The sequence below is a fragment of the Adiantum capillus-veneris genome, chromosome 29, assembly GCF_014529385.1.
Source record: "Adiantum capillus-veneris isolate H3 chromosome 29, ASM1452938v2, whole genome shotgun sequence".
Classification (NCBI taxonomy): Eukaryota; Viridiplantae; Streptophyta; class Polypodiopsida; order Polypodiales; family Pteridaceae; genus Adiantum; species Adiantum capillus-veneris.
This window is the reverse complement of record NC_140959.1, coordinates 59,947,473-59,963,705: the sequence shown is the minus strand read 5'-3', so window position 1 is coordinate 59,963,705 and position 16,233 is coordinate 59,947,473.

Genomic DNA, 16,233 nt, shown 5'->3' with positions numbered 1-16,233 from the left:
GATTACCCAATGGCACTTGACCTCCTCAAACCAAACTGTCACAAAAACTGCCAATACCTTTGCGATTCCACTTCATCCTGGCACTCCACCTTCTCACAAAAGAGAGTAACTTCATCCTCGAACATACGTCACCAACACCATGATCGCCAGTGTATTATTTTCCTTCTCTCACTCTTTTAAACATCATCCTACTCTGACAAACAATCTGACAAACACTCTGACATTCACAAAATTATGCCATTGCTACAAACTTCAGTACCGACTTAAAAACAGACTCTGAAAAGACTCACTGCTTCCTTTATGCATTTAGAATAAGACATTGACAAGAATACAAAACGAGAGAAAAGACAACAGTGTTGACCAAACATTTTTCATTTCCTTAATCCCACACGAATCTTCCATTACATCTTCTTCCACATCGTAACTAAAAATTGCCTATTGCCGAACACTTCTTGACATAAATAAAACATCCCTACACTTAAGATCCCAAAAGACACACCCCATATTAAGGTTCATTACATAGGCACTTTTAAAGTCAAAATCCTACTCCGCCGAGGTGTAGCCTTAACAGACATCAGTTTTGACTTCTGAACTTGTAAAGTGTTAGACCAGCATAATACAAATCCACCGGGCAATTGTGGGTTCAATCGGATCCAAATTGGTACATGTTCACTCAGTTTCCATATTAGAGATTAATCCTTTGATTTTTTGCTAAAGTCAAATCTGAAAGTCAATTGCTGACTCCCATAGCTCGATTTGAAGTGATACACATAGACCAATCATGACATTTATCAAAAACTCTATTGTCTTTATAGAAGAATAGCTAACTTGATCAAATTTGTACAGGAATCAGGTTGCAGACGAGGAATCCACAATTCAGCAGAGGTTGCAATCAAGTCACGTGGAAATTGACGACAAGTCAATCCAAACGTAAGTACTCTATCCAGGGCTTCACCGGTCTTTATGAACCTTAGATCTGGTCATGTACAAGGAAATCAAGGCATATTTGTCGGAGAAACCTCCAGTATGTTGGAATTAGGGTTGAAGAGAAACGCACACAGCTTGAAGAAGACGAAGGAAGCTCAAGGCACACAAAAGAGAGTGTGTTACTTAGTATGCAATGGAAAGATAGATAGCCCTAGAGTGATGGGCGTATATACAATGCACGGGGGAAAAAATGCCCCGGCGGTCCTAGTGTGTTCACACACATCACTACCACATGTATATGGTAACAAATCCCCCCCTGGAGTGATGCGGTGAACGAGAGCTGGCACATGAGTAAAGGGAAGTGCCATGACCGGAGGACATGATCAGTCCACAAAGGGGAGCAAGCCCAAAGCTTTGCGGAAAGCTTCGAGCTTCTCACAAGACAATGCCTTTGTGAAAGGATCTGCAAGGTTGTCCTGTGTTGGCACATAAGCCAAGCTGATCTCTCTTACTGAGAGCCTCTCCTTGAAATAGTGGTAATGCACCTCAATGTGCTTTGTGCGAGCATGAAAAACTGGGTTCATTGCAACTGCCAATGCGCTCTGACTATCAGTGTAGATAGTGTTGGCAGTATCCTGTCCAACACCCAAATCAGCCATTAGGCATTTGAGCCATACACACTCAACATAGTTGTGAAGATTGCCCTATACTCAGCCTCACAATTCAAAGTGGCAACAGTAGGTTGCTTCTTGCTCAACCATGATATACATGAACTACCAAGCATGAAACAAAAACCACATGGACACTCTAGTGTCAAAACAACCAGCCCAATCTGAGTCCAAAAAAGCATGTAACTCTGGCAGCAATGATCCCCCCTTGGGATAAAACAAGCCAAGGTTTAAACTGCCACTAAGGTAGCGGAAATCCTCTTGACATCCTACCAATGCTTAGACCCTGGGCTCTGCATAAATCTGATGACCTGTGAGACTGCAAACTGAATATCTAGCCTCGTGTTGCATACATAAATGAGGCAGCCAACAGCAGTTTGATAAAGAGTGACATCAGCAAGATCGCCAACATCATGTAGACTCAACTTCAAACCTGTTTCCATGGGAGTGGCAACAGGTTTGCAATCCTCAAGTCCAAACTTACATAGCAATGTCTCTATGTAACTTTTCTGACAGAAGGCAATACCACCATCACACTGCTTAAAGTGTATACCCAAGTAATGATGCAACAGCCCCAAATCTTTCATCTTGAAAGTAGCATTCAAATCAGCCTTAAATTAGCAATATGTCTCTCATTTGGTCCAGTGATCAGCAAATCATCGACATAAAGAACCACAATGAGAAATACATCATCCTCACGCTTTACATACAATGTGCTTTCTGTTGGACTGTTACGAAAGCCTCATTTGACCAAATGAGTGTCAGCTTTCTCATACCAAGCACGAGGAGATTGCTTCAACCCATACAAAGCCTTCTTACATCTGCACACTTTGTCCTCTTGTTCTTTTATGACAAAACCACGAGGCTGCGTTACATAAACTTCCTCAAATATGTCACCATTCAAGAAAGCAGTAACAATGTCTGATTGATGTACATCCCAACCAAAATGAGCTGCCAATGCACATAGAAAACGCACAGTAGTCATACGACAAGTGGGAGAAAAAGTCCCTTCATAATCTATGCCTTTTTGTTGTGCATAACCCTTTGCAACAAGGCAAGCCTTATGGAGATCGATCTCACCATCCGCCTTGCGTTTCAACTTGTAAACCCACTTTGTACCAATGGCCTTTTTGCCAGGAGGCAAATCACATAAAGTCCATGTGTCATTTTCTATAAGTGCATCATATTTTGATTGCATGGTAGCCATCCAATTTTCTGAATTCTCTGCTTCATCAAAAGACAGAGGCTCCTCAACATCATGTAAGCTATACACAGCCAATGCATAACAATCTGATGCATAAGATGCATGGCGAGATTCTGAACGAGTACGACTAGACAAAGGTGCATCCAATTTACTGTCACACAAAGTGTGCACCAGCCATTTTGGCATACCTCTAACCTGCTCATTTTCAGACCTTTCCTCATCAAGTACATCATGTACATCTGCATCAGTAATAGGCTGATCTGTAACACTTTCAAAAACCCCCATAGGCTGTACATTTTCCTCATTGGAAATTACATTCGTATTTCCACCATTGAAAAGAGGCAACAAAGTGTCATAAATGTCCCGTGAGCTTACATTATTGTCTCTAGTACATGACAGCAAGGACTGAACAGAATCTTCCACAAACACTACATCCCGTGAAACCAGAATACGTTTTGTTTGCGAATGATACAACCTGTAATCTTTCCTTTTAGCACTATAACCAACAAAAATACATTTGACAGCCTTATCATCCAATTTTCTGCGCTGTGTTTGTGGCACCAAAGCATATGCCAAACAACCAAAAACATGCATGTGCTCAATTTGAATGCTTTCTATCATGCCATGCTTGATATGCCTCAAGACAAAAAGAATGAGAAAAAGCTTGACTTTTGACCATACATCGTGCCATTTTCGTCAGTGAGCTATTTTTCCTCTCAGCAACACCATTTTGCTAAGATGTATAAGGCATTATACATTGGTGTTTTATCCCACGACTAGCCAGAAATGCATTCAATTCATGAGACATATACTCCCGCCCTCGATCGGAACGGAGGGTGCCCATAGTACATTTCGAGACATTTTCAGCCATAGCCAAAAAAAATTGAAGCACATAGAAACTTCTGACTTCGCTTTAAGTGGAAATACCCATGCATGCCTGGAGTAATCATCAATAAAAGTCACAAAGTAAAGATAATTGCCCAAGGACGGAGTTTGCATGGGCCCACAAACATCACTATGCACAAGTTGCAACCTGCATGTGGCCAGAACTGAACCATCCTTTGGAAACTTAGAATGCTACATCTTACCCAAAATACAGCCTTCACAAACATGTTTGACAGGTGCTTCAAGAGGCGGCAAAAAAGCAACCATATCAGATTTCTGCAAACGCAGCAAACTGACAAAATTCAGATGACCAAAACGTGCATGCCAAAGTTTTGCATCTGAAATAGCCCTTGAATCTGCAACAGCATTTGCAAAATTTTGTCCACATTTGTCATACAAAGTGATCTTATACAGACCACGGCACAAAAGGCCAGATGCAATAATTTCATCACCAAAACTGATATCATGAACTGTACATCTGTCATCCACAAATTTGACTACAAGTCCAAGTCTAGAAAGTGCGAATAAGACGAGATTCTTCTTGATCCCAGGTACATAAAGTGCATTAACAAGTGTGAAGGAACTGCCATTTGCAGCAGTAAGCATAATCTTTCCAACTCCCTGAACCGGATAAGAGGCATTGTTGGCACAAGTGATTGAATTCCCACGAGGGACAGACTCGAGAGAGGTAAACAATTCACGATGTGAGGTGATGTGCTTTGTAGCACCACTATCAAAATACCACACATGTGAATCTACAACAACTGACAAGCATGCATCATGGACAACAGAATTGTAAGTGCACTCTGCGCTAAAAGCCCATTCTACATCAACATCAGCAACACAGTCTCCTTTCACTAAAGACTCAACAATGGCTACATTTGTAGTGGAACCACCCTCTTTCTTCTTAGCCTCTTTGGCCTTCAACTTAGGACACAACTTGATCAAGTGATCATTAGCTTTACAATAATGGCAACGCATCTTCTTTTTGCCCTTATCACCAGAATTCCTAGACGAAGTGCTACCAGCAAAAGCATTGGGAACATATGTTTTTCCACTAGCAACAGAACCATAAGAAGTGGCTGCATTGCTGTTACCACCCTTTCTTTGAGAAGCAATAAAAGCCTGTTCAACTGCACGCTATCTAGTCCTGTTTTTTTTGGAAAGTGACTCTTGCAACAGCAATGTGCATAATGCATCAAACTTGACAACTTTTGGATTTCCTTGGGTCATAAGTCTCCAAGTACTATCAAAAGTCTGGTAAGAATCTGGTAAGGCATTAAGAACAGTCTGCACAAGGGAACTGACTGAAATGACTTCACCTGCAGAAATAATCTGCTCATTGATATCCTTGACACTAGCAAGGAAAGTGTCCATATCATCTTCCTCATGCATAATCTTCGACTCCAGCTCTTTACACAGCAAAGAAATTTTAGCTTCATTGCGGCTTGCATAAAGACCTGCTAGAATATCCCAAGCCTATTTTCCAGATTTTGCTGAACGAATGTGAGGAACAATGGTGCGCTTCACAGACAACGCAATCAATGCATGAGCCTGCGCATCCTTTACATCCCAACGAGCTTGTTCTACCGTAAGCAAAACAACTCTAATAGCAGCAATCCTTGCAGCAAGACCTGCAACATCCTCAACATCACCTACATCCTCAGAACTAGGACGTACATCAATGCCCTGCACAATATTCCAAACGCCCTTGGACACAAGAACATGTTGCATCATATGAGCCCACATAGGGTAATTGTACCCATCAAACCTGTCCTCAGCAGCAAACATCTTGAAGACATCTGTGTTGTTGTCAGCCATGGTAAATGCTGCACCTGATGTGAAAATTGCTCGAAAATAGGAGAAATGGAGTGGGAACAACACGTGCTATATAGCACAAACCGTAGAAGACTATGAGGCACCTGTTATGAAAAAAACGGCGCTGACAGAAATTTTGCACAAAATGACAAAATAGCCTGTGCAATACTGCCTATAGTGGAAACGGAGGCCGAAATGAGCCCGAATCAAAAATCTGAGCAGAGTGAACTCTACGAGCTATCCCGAAATTTTTGTCGACCTGCGAACGCTTTCCAAAGCTCACTGAAATCGGAGAAAGTAAGCAGGCATGTGCTGGAGCAGCTGGCGACTAAGCCCGGGAGGATGCAACCTGCTCTGATACCAATTGTTGGAATTAGGGTTGCAGAGAAACGCACACAGCTTGGAGAAGATGAAGGAAGCTCAAGGCACACAATAGAGAGTGTGTTACTTAGTATGCAATGGAAAGATAGATAGCCCTAGAGTGATGGGCGTATATACAATGCACAGGGGAAAAAACCTCCTAAAGAGGGAAAAAATACCCCGGTGGTCCTAGTGTGTTCACAAACATCACTACCACATGTATATGGTAACACAATAGAGTATCCACCAAAGACAGCATGAATCAAGGCAATTCCTTGTACACAATTCTTGAAGAAATCTCAGACACTTTTTCAGATTCAACATCTGAAATGTCTTCTTACTCGACTCACTCGAAAATCGTAACGACAATGCGGTATAAGCATATACTCTCTTTTTATAAGACTAACTTCCATGGAGCTCAGGTTTACCTGGACCCTAACGAGGACTATGTTATTTGCATTGATGACCATGGTATTGAGTTCGAAGAAGAGATTAGGGAAAACAAACAAGGAAAAATGTACATGGACAGAAACGGGACTCAGTATGTACCATTAGGAGAAATATGAACCTTGCATGGGTCTTGTAAGGAATCCTAATTTTTAGGGATTAAGGATAATGTTGTGTAGGGTTAAGGGGACAAGGGCATTCAAGAAGCTAGTTTTGAGTAGACTTTTCTAGCTTTTTTTTAGACACATGTAGGATGTGGACCTAAGAGGTCACTTTCTCTCTCTAGCTTTTGGAAAGTGAAGGGAGTAAAGGGGTGTGGCCACATCAGCAAAAACGTGGGTCACTAAGAGCCAAAATTTGACTTTTTTTAAAAAAGTTATTTTTACTTATTTTTGACTTAAAATTCCCTCCCAACATATATACACATCAAAAAATCATTTTTTGACATTTTTTTAAACCTACAAACACTAAAAGTCCACTTTTTCAAAAAAAAATCTCCCCCCAAAAAAAACCCTGTGTTCTCTCCTCCTTCTTCCTCCTCTCTCCCTCTCCTCTCCCTCCCTACTCCCTTCTCTCCTCCTCCTCCCCTCTCTCTCCCTCTCCCCCCTCTGCCCCCTTCTCTCCTCCCATGTTCCTCTCCTTTCCCTCCCTACCCCCTTCTCTCCTCCTCCTCCCGTCTCTCTCCCTCTGCCCCCTTCTCTCCTCCCATGTTCCTCCCTCTCCCTCCCCCCTCTTTCTTTTCATTCTTTGCTTCCTCACGCAACAACCGCCATGGTGCTCACGGACATCACAAATTGTATCCCTCCACCACCATGTACTCCGCACAACAAAAGTGTACATATTGCTTGTCCGCGGTGTTTGCACCGAAGGCCGCACGTGAGGGTGAGCAGAGGTCATCCCAAGATCGTCATACTGTCGGTGAGACGAATGTGTATGGTTCTTCAATATCTTAGGAGGGGAGAAGTAGGCTTGCTAGGCTATTGCAATTGGTTGTGTATGGGTGCAGGTGCTTCTTTGCATTCGTGGATGCACGAATGTCAAGCTCTTCAGCTCAAAACAGTGGCATTACAAGAAACAGTGGGTGCAGGTTAGAGAGGTCAAGTGTCACCACTTTTCCTCTAAAACAGCCTTCTTTGTTACATCTTGCAGGTAGGTGCTTCAAATCCATCCTTATTAGAGGTGGGTAATCTCATCCTAATGCAAGAATGGCTCAAGGAACTAGCATAACATGAAGCGTAGCTCTCCTCAAGCAATGTGGCTCCCACTACACCAAAAATCACTATGCTAACATGGAGAGATCCCTAGTAGGACAATACAACAACTTTTCATCAGCAGCACACCCTTTCCTAACATGAGGGCACCCCCATCAAAGATATTTTTATATGATAGGTCACCCCATGAGCATACCATGTCATGGAATGGATGTAAGAACTATGACTGCACTACCCCTTGGAAGTTGTTCACAAATGTATGTTTATCAAAGTTAATGAGAAGAAGTTTGGACTTTTTTGTTTGTTGATGTGTAAGAGCACTCTTGGTCTACCATATTTTAGATTGTTTGATAAGTTAAATAAGATTTGTAGTCATTTAAAGTATCATTTTTTTTTTGGTAAGATTGTACATGAGAAGACATGATAAAGTACAAGAGATCTTGACGGAATAAACCTCGATGAGATTCCCACCATGCACTTGTGACACCATACCTCTCCTTGAACCCTTTGACTTCTATCGTTGTGGGGAGTCCAATGGGGGGCTATTTTCAATTTTTTAGCATAACTTTTTTTTGAAGGAAATTTTGGTTATTCTAAAGTTTATACACAGTCTAGGAGTTCATTCTGATTGTTTTTCTTCAGTTTCAAATTTTGACCGAGTACACTCCTTGGAAGCCACTTTTGAAGGTGTTAGGGCAAGATTTTGGGAAAGTTTTGTATGTAGGAAATACAGTCCTTAACACAATAAAAAACAATGGTTCTTTGAGTATTTTCAGATTCCATGGTTTTAATGCTCGTTGGAGCCCGTAGATTAAGAAAAAAGTAAAAAATGTATGTTTTACATCATTTTTAAATAAATTGTCAACTTGCACATTGATTTTTGGAGAATGCGAGCAAGACATGATTTTTTCTCATCACATGATGGTCGAAGAACGCGATGAGATGAACAAATTCATGTGAGACAAGCCCAGACAGATTCGAAGCCGATTGAAATCTAGAAGCTGTTGAAAACAACCGAAAAGCTCAACACTTAACACTTGAATCATGGCTATGCATCAAAAATATGTTCACACGGTGAAGGAGGTGCTTCAAAGCTATGGAAATCAGTATAAAATGCAAGCAATAGCGTTGGAGGCTATTCAAGAAGTTGTAGAGGCTCACATCATTTCAGATGACTTTGCAATGACAAAATGATTAGAGTTGTGTCTACTGTCTCCATAGTGATTTGGCTTTTCGGTTTATCCATGTGTTTTAAGTTAAGTGGTTTTGGCCATAAAGAGTTAAATTTAAATCAAATATTAACATTTTTGCCATCCTAAGGGGCAAACAAAGCTAGAAAATGCAAAAAAAAGGGTGGCCACAAGGGCGCGCAGATGGCCCATCCAGCAGTTTTGGATGGCTCATCTGCGCGCCCTTGTGGCCACCCTTTTTTTTTGCATTTTCTAGCTTTTTTTGCCCCTTAGGATAGCAAAAATGTTAATAGCTGATGAAACCAGATGTTTATGTAGCATGAGACTAGATTTTTATATTGTCCAATGTGATTTGGCCTTTTGGTGCAGGGAACTAGTAAGTTGAGTTGAAGGAAGGCATAATGTGCTTGAAAAGTTAAATTTTACATTCATCTCACCTTTTCCAAGGTCCTGGAGTGCAACAATAGCCTAATTATGCAAAAAAAAGGGTGGCCACAAGGGCGCGCAGATGGCCCATCCAAGAGTTTTGGATGGCTCACCTGCACGCCCTTGTGGCCACCCTTTTTTTTGCATTATATGGCCTTGTTTTCCCCTTATAATAGCAAGAATGTTAATATTTGATGAAACCAGATGTTTATACAGCATGAGACTAGATTTTTATACTGTCCAATGTGATTTGCCCTTTTGGTGCAGGGAACTAGTAAGTTGAGTTGAAGGAAGGCATAATGTGCTTGAAAAGTTCAATTTTAGGTTCATCTCATCTTTTCCAGGATTCTGGAGTGCAGCAATAGCCTAATTATGCAAAAAAACGGTGGCCACAAGGGCCCACATATGGCCCATCCAGCAGTTTTGGATGGCTCACTACGCGCTCTTGTGGCCACCCCTTTTTTTGCATTATATGGCCTTGTCTGTACCTCAGGATACCAATTTTTATTTAGATTAAGTGAAAGCAAATCTTTATGCAACATGACAGTACAAATTCCACTTCTTTTCACTCAAATGTAATTAGAGCTCCCCCCCCTTTCTTTGTGTTCAAAGGTCCGGAGCATTCACTATGTAAAATTTCCTATATCACGTGCGTTCACTAGAATGGATTAAAAGTACCTCTTATAGGCCTTATCTACACATGTTTCTGCAACTTTACAAGAATATAAAATCCCATCTGTTGAACACATGTGCTATGTTACATATACTTTAGTGAACTCCCCATGTCAACGGCCTCACAAATCCTGTGCACTAAACATTAAACACTAGAAATCGACCAAACAAGGAGCCAATTTTTACTTCCTTGTGTCCACCTAGTGTTCTTGTGAAACATTGCTAATGATATATATTCAACATCCCCAAATGAGGACATCTTGACAAAGTTTATGATCCACTTTAATAAGAATAACCATTAATGATTAAACTGAAATCAAAATATTGCTTGAATTTCTTCAAGGTGAAGTGATTAAGACTTGCGACTTGAATCATCGTACAGGCAAATCAAAATATCCATAAAAGTAAACAATATTTCTCAGATCTGTATGAAACTTCAGTAATCTAAATTAAATACTCTCACTCAATGCGACACCACTTAACAAAAAAACATATTTATATTGCATTTATAGAGGAATCCAGCCTCATGAAAAATTATTACAAATGGAGACAATGTTGTTGCTGTTAGGCTTATCTTACAAGTATTTGTCTTCCTCATCTAGAGATTCATATACACTTGAGTATTTGTGTGTCTATGACACTAGGGAAGATAGTAGTACTATATGGATGGCTTCTATGAGAGCTCCTAGAGAGTCTCTATTGGTTCAAGATTCTAAAAAACACCTACTATTCTTATCAAAATCTTTTAACATGGTAGTGAAAGGTTCCTCAAGGAACAAAAATAGAGTGATTTCCATCTCTGCACATGGTTGCTTGATCATGTCCTCTTAAAAAAAGTTGAATATGTAAGTAAACAAAAGATTATGTGAGCACAAAGTTATAAAGTACAAAATGATATCATTCCAATTATCTAATGACAATTATGCGAAGAATAAATTACAAGAAAAATCTTTGACGACTCTCCATAGATAACACAACTTACTTACATTGTGAGACTCAAATCACATGCTACACAACTATAGATGGCGCACCAAAGTCATTAACAAAATAGCACCACCCAGTGTTATGAGGTGTGAAGCATAAACACTGAAATCCATAAAGAGGTTAATTCTCTCCAGCATGATAAACTTAAAGATGGAGATGATGTTAAGCTTTGAATGTAAGCTACAAGGGTAGTTTTCTTACCATTCTATCTTTATGTTGGAGATGAACCCTTGCAATGCCCACGCGATATTCACACCTCCTATTGTTGTGGTATGCAACTCATGTGAGCTCATACTTTTTTCACCTTCGGGAGTAGAGGTTTCCATGTAGTGTGAGTGAATGAAAGTAGGAGGAGTAGAATCTTGTTTCATGTTGTAATGGAGATGAGAGAAGGGAGAGGAGCTAGCTTGGTGTGAAACTATGTGGTGGGTAAGGGGAAGAGATGGAGGAGGAGCTTGCTTGGTGCTACAATGGAGGTGGGAGAAAGCTAGCGGAGAGATAATGATGGACTATAGGGGGTGCATGTGGTTGTTGCAGCAATGGAGAGCTTGGAAAAAGGTTTGTAGAGAGAGAAAAACACTTTTTAGCTATAGAATAGGTTTGGAAAGACTTTGGAGGGTGAAAATGATGTTTTGATTTTTTTTTTTTTAAATCAATTTTTTGGATTTTTTAGTGCACGTTTTTAACTTTTGAAGGTCAAAAATTCTTTTTTGACCATGAAATAGGTTTGGGGACCTTTTAAGGAGGGAAAACTTGAAATTTGAAATTTTTAGTGTATTTTTAAATCCGGGCCAAAAAGTGGAGGAAAAGAGGTCAAAGTGGTCCCCTCCCCCCTCCCTCTTTCCCCTAGCCACCTCCCTTACCTTCTCACTAGGTAAGAGACAATTAAGAGGTGTAAGGCTACCTTGTCCCCCTACTTTTTTGAGGGTATAGAGTGTGTCCACCACCCTCTTCCTATTGGCTGAACTCTAATTAACCTTAATCCCAAAGGGCCCCTAGAGGGTTCATATTTTTCCTAATGCAAGTCGAAAACCCTGACATGATAGACAAATGGGGGTTAGAAGTAAACACCATAATTCCAGATATATTAGCAAAAGAAGGACCACCAACTTTAGAATTCGAGGGATACGGTCAAGTAGATTGAAGCCTTTGAAATGGCTTAGTATGGATAATCCTAGGATCGGAGTCTATTGTTGGGAGGATAGAAATGTAAAAGATCTTCTATGGACTTCGCATGCCAAATCAGGACAACTAACCGCCATGAAGATCATCTATATCTTCAAGATCAAAGATAAGGGATCAGCAGATCTACCAACCTACTTGTTCAGGGATTTTTATAACAAAAACTTTGTTATGATGACTCCTGAGGAGGTAGAACAAACCAAATACCAAGGGTATCCCATAAGGGATTGGATATTGGGCCAAGGACCAGAAACCATTCCAAGAGATGAACACCGTGAGAGATCATCTGAAAGTAATGTTAAAAAACCAGAACCACCTCATCACGTAGAAACCGTGTGACACTAAGGCCAGTCCAGGGCTACATGAGTCACTATTTCCAACAGACTGGTTTGAAGGACTCGGAACAGGACCAACTGCCAGGAGACCAGGAGTGGAACCAAACAGACGCGTCAGACCACCTGATTTTCAGAAATGGATTAAAAAATACAGTGTATCAAGGGATCCATACAACCACTTAGCAAGCTTTAAGCAAGTGCTAAGAGCAGAACGTATATTCGATTTCCATACTCAATTCGAGGGGTTTGGAATGACATTAGAAGAAAAAGCATTGACATGGTTCCAAAACATTCCACTAAGGTCAATCATGGACTTGAACACATTAGCTCAAGGATTTGTAGCTGCTTGTTCCAAAACGGGGATCAAACATAATACAGTAGCTCAAATCTACAGATTTAAACAGAAACATGGTGAGTCTGTTAGGGATTGTGCAACTCGAATGAAACAATACATTGCCAGATGCCCAAGGCTAGAGATACCTTCAAAAGAACAACTCATATCTTTGTTTCTAGAGGGAGTGCTAAACAAAGAACTTCATGCTATACTCTATAGTAAAAGGCATACAACCCTAGAAGAGTGTGAGTCAGATGCTATTGACTTAGGAGACAATTGTGATATTTTTAATGAATAAGATGTCCCTAAGGATAACCAAAGCAAGAAAACAACATCCGCTAAATCAGCACAAGTGGGAACGGCTGCTGTAGCACCACTTTCAGCCATAGAAGATATGCTCAAAAGGATGAACGACATGATGAACAACATGCAAAAAGCACTTATGAGGGGACGAGGACAAGGGATACCTCAACAGGGACAACCAATCAGGCCACAAAAATGGTGCAATTGAGGGTAAATGGACCAACCATGAGACCCAAAAGTGCTTCTTCCGACCAAAGTATGATGGGAATGTCCAGTACGTGCCTATGAGGCCACAAGGACAACCCATGTACAGATATTAGCCTAATATGGCCCAAGCTCAAAGACCACCAACGGGTATGGAAAGACCTCAACCTGTGTTGGGTCAACAACCTCCATACCCAGGACATAATGTAGTGCCTGTAAAGCACATGCACTCCAAAGGAGTCATAGATGAACAAGCATTAGTGCATGTTACACCCTATGCGGAGCCTAGTCCATCTACACTGATGGTAGAAGGAGATTGGTATAATACACATCCACCACCAATGAAAGAAACCGTGACTTATGCTCCACCAGAGCTCGCACCAATGTGTTATGTAGCTAATCAAGATGTCAGACCTCCCATGGTAAGACCCATGATTAAGCCAACAAGAATGGGAAACTGTCACAACTGTGGTGTAGATGATCATTGGAAAAATGAATGTCCAGAGCCTGACAAAAACCTCAAGCCAATTGAAGCCTATTGCATACAATGTTGCAAAAAGGGAGGACACTTTCCAAAAGATTGTCATAAAAATCTCTTAAACAAGGGTAAAACAGTAGTAAATGTAGTCCAAGTGATACCTACTAGCGCCCAGGCTAAGAAAAAGAAACACAACTCCTCTTATGATTCGGAAAATACAAAAGTTTCCTCTCAAAGGATCAAAAGAAGCAAAAGCAAAAGATATGAGATGAGAAAACAAAAACAACGGGTTTAAATCAAGGAGAAAGCAAAAAAGCTATTCCAAGAAAATGTGAAATAAACTGGAAGTGAAATCAAGGAAACAATTGTGAAATCTGGAGGATCCATTTTGGTTGATAAAATTTTTGAGCCTATTAATGCAGCCTTGGAAGCCTACCAAGCAGGACATAAAGCAAGTTAAAACATGGAAAACAAATAAAAAAACTATCCTTCTCTAGACATGGAAGCAGGTAAGCTGGAAGCTTATCAAAATTTGGTAAGAATCATGCAAGAAATGCTGGAAAAACAAAAACCCAAGCTTCAAAGTATCGCAAAACCTTAAAAACCCATATAAGAGTTTGATTCAATCTCTTCGGCTAAAACTAAGCTTCCATCCTGGTTAAACAAAGACACTTCTATTTGGATGTGTAGTGCTTCAGAGAATGGGAGTTTAAAACGAGAAGAATGTATTCTAGAAAGGGATTGCACAGATGAAGCCTATGTACCTGAACCCTTTCCAGAGCATTTGTTTGAGCCATTCGAGTGGACTCAAATTTTAGCGAAAATGGATGTATGTGTGAATACGTCTATGCCTACTCAATTTTGCAATGAGGATGGCTACGACATAATTCCCATCCAAATGATTTCAACCCTCAACATTGAAGATGAAGATGAGGAACCCAAGGACTTGATGAAAGCTCAACAAATCTTTTCAAACCTCTACTATGATGCAACGAATGAGTTAGATAAACACTCAGCTACCTCAGAAGATTCGGGGTCAGAAAAACAACATGTGAGGGCTAAACTACTCTTGAAAGGAGGGGAGGAAAAGTTTTTTGACTTTCCTAACCAAAAATCAAGAAGACAAATATGGTATAGGCGAAAAAGAGACACCAAAAACATGAAAACATGACCTATGCCATCAGTCTCCAGTAGAACACAATTTTTGATGTAGATAGATGCAAATGATTGTGTCAAGGACAAAATCACTGGCAGATATCCTTCAAACAAAAATCCAAAAATGTCTAAAACATCGAGAAAAACAAGGAAGGATACTCAAGCAAACAAACAGGATAAGAAGCCAATCATGACACGAGTTGAGCAGAAAAAAAAATAGCAAGAGTTGAAAAAAGCTCTAAAGGAGATATATACGACCAAAATGGAAACCACGGAAGAGGATGGTAAGGATGCAATGACTGTTCCATCCCATTACAAAAAGTATACTCTCCAAAATTGAAAAATCATAGTCAAACAACCTGTTAGGGAACTACGAAAATAGGGTGAGTCCTACAAAGGGCCTGAAAACGCTAAAAATTTAGACCTGGTTGAACCAAGAGAAGAGCCTAGACCTGCTTACATTGCAAACGACCTAACAAAGAAAGAAGAAGAGCTCTTGCTAAGCTTGCTAAAAGAATACCGAGATATCTTCACTTGGTCCTACAAGGATCTCAAGGGTGTTGATCTAGAAATCTGTCAACATACCATACCCATGAGAGATGATGCGAAACCAAGTAGACAAAGGCCATACACGTATAATAAAACATTTTCCGGGAAGATAAAAGAAGAGATTGAAAAACTAAAGGAAGTTGATTTCATTTACAAAATTGAACACACAGATTGGGTGTCTCCAATCGTGGTAGTACCCAAGAAGAATGGAAAATTACGAGTGTATCAATCTCAAAAAAATGAATGCAGCTACCATTAGAGACAACTTTCCACTTCCAATTACAGAGCATGTTTTGGAATGAGTTTCAAGAAAAGAAGCTTATACCTTCTTAGATGGATTTTCGGGATACAATCAAATTTTTGTTGACCCAAAAGATCAGCATAAAACTGCTTTTGCAACAGAATGGGGTATTTTTGTCTATCGGGTTATGCCGTTTGGGTTAATTAATGCTCCAGCCACATTAATAGGTTAATGAGCCATGCTTTTAAACAACATCTTAGGAAATTCTTAGAAGTATATATGGATGATCTATGCATACATTCATCAATCCGGGCTGATCATTTTGAACACCTCAAAAAGGTATCAGAAAAATATAGACTTTATAGGATTTTCTTAAATCCAAAAAGTCATGGGGCATTGTGGATATTGCCGATGGTTCATCTACATGTAGGCTATAATTGCAAAATCCATGTATAGCTTGATTACACACTTTGAGTGGACCGAGGCATGTAAAGAATCCTTCATGAAGCTTAAGCAAGCTCTCACCTCAGCTCCAATATTGAAAGAACCAGATTGGAATAAGATATTCCATATACATGTAGATGCTTCCAATTTTGCTATCAGTTGTATACTAGCTCAACTAGGAGACGGAAAATTTGACTTTCCTATTTCTTATGCTAG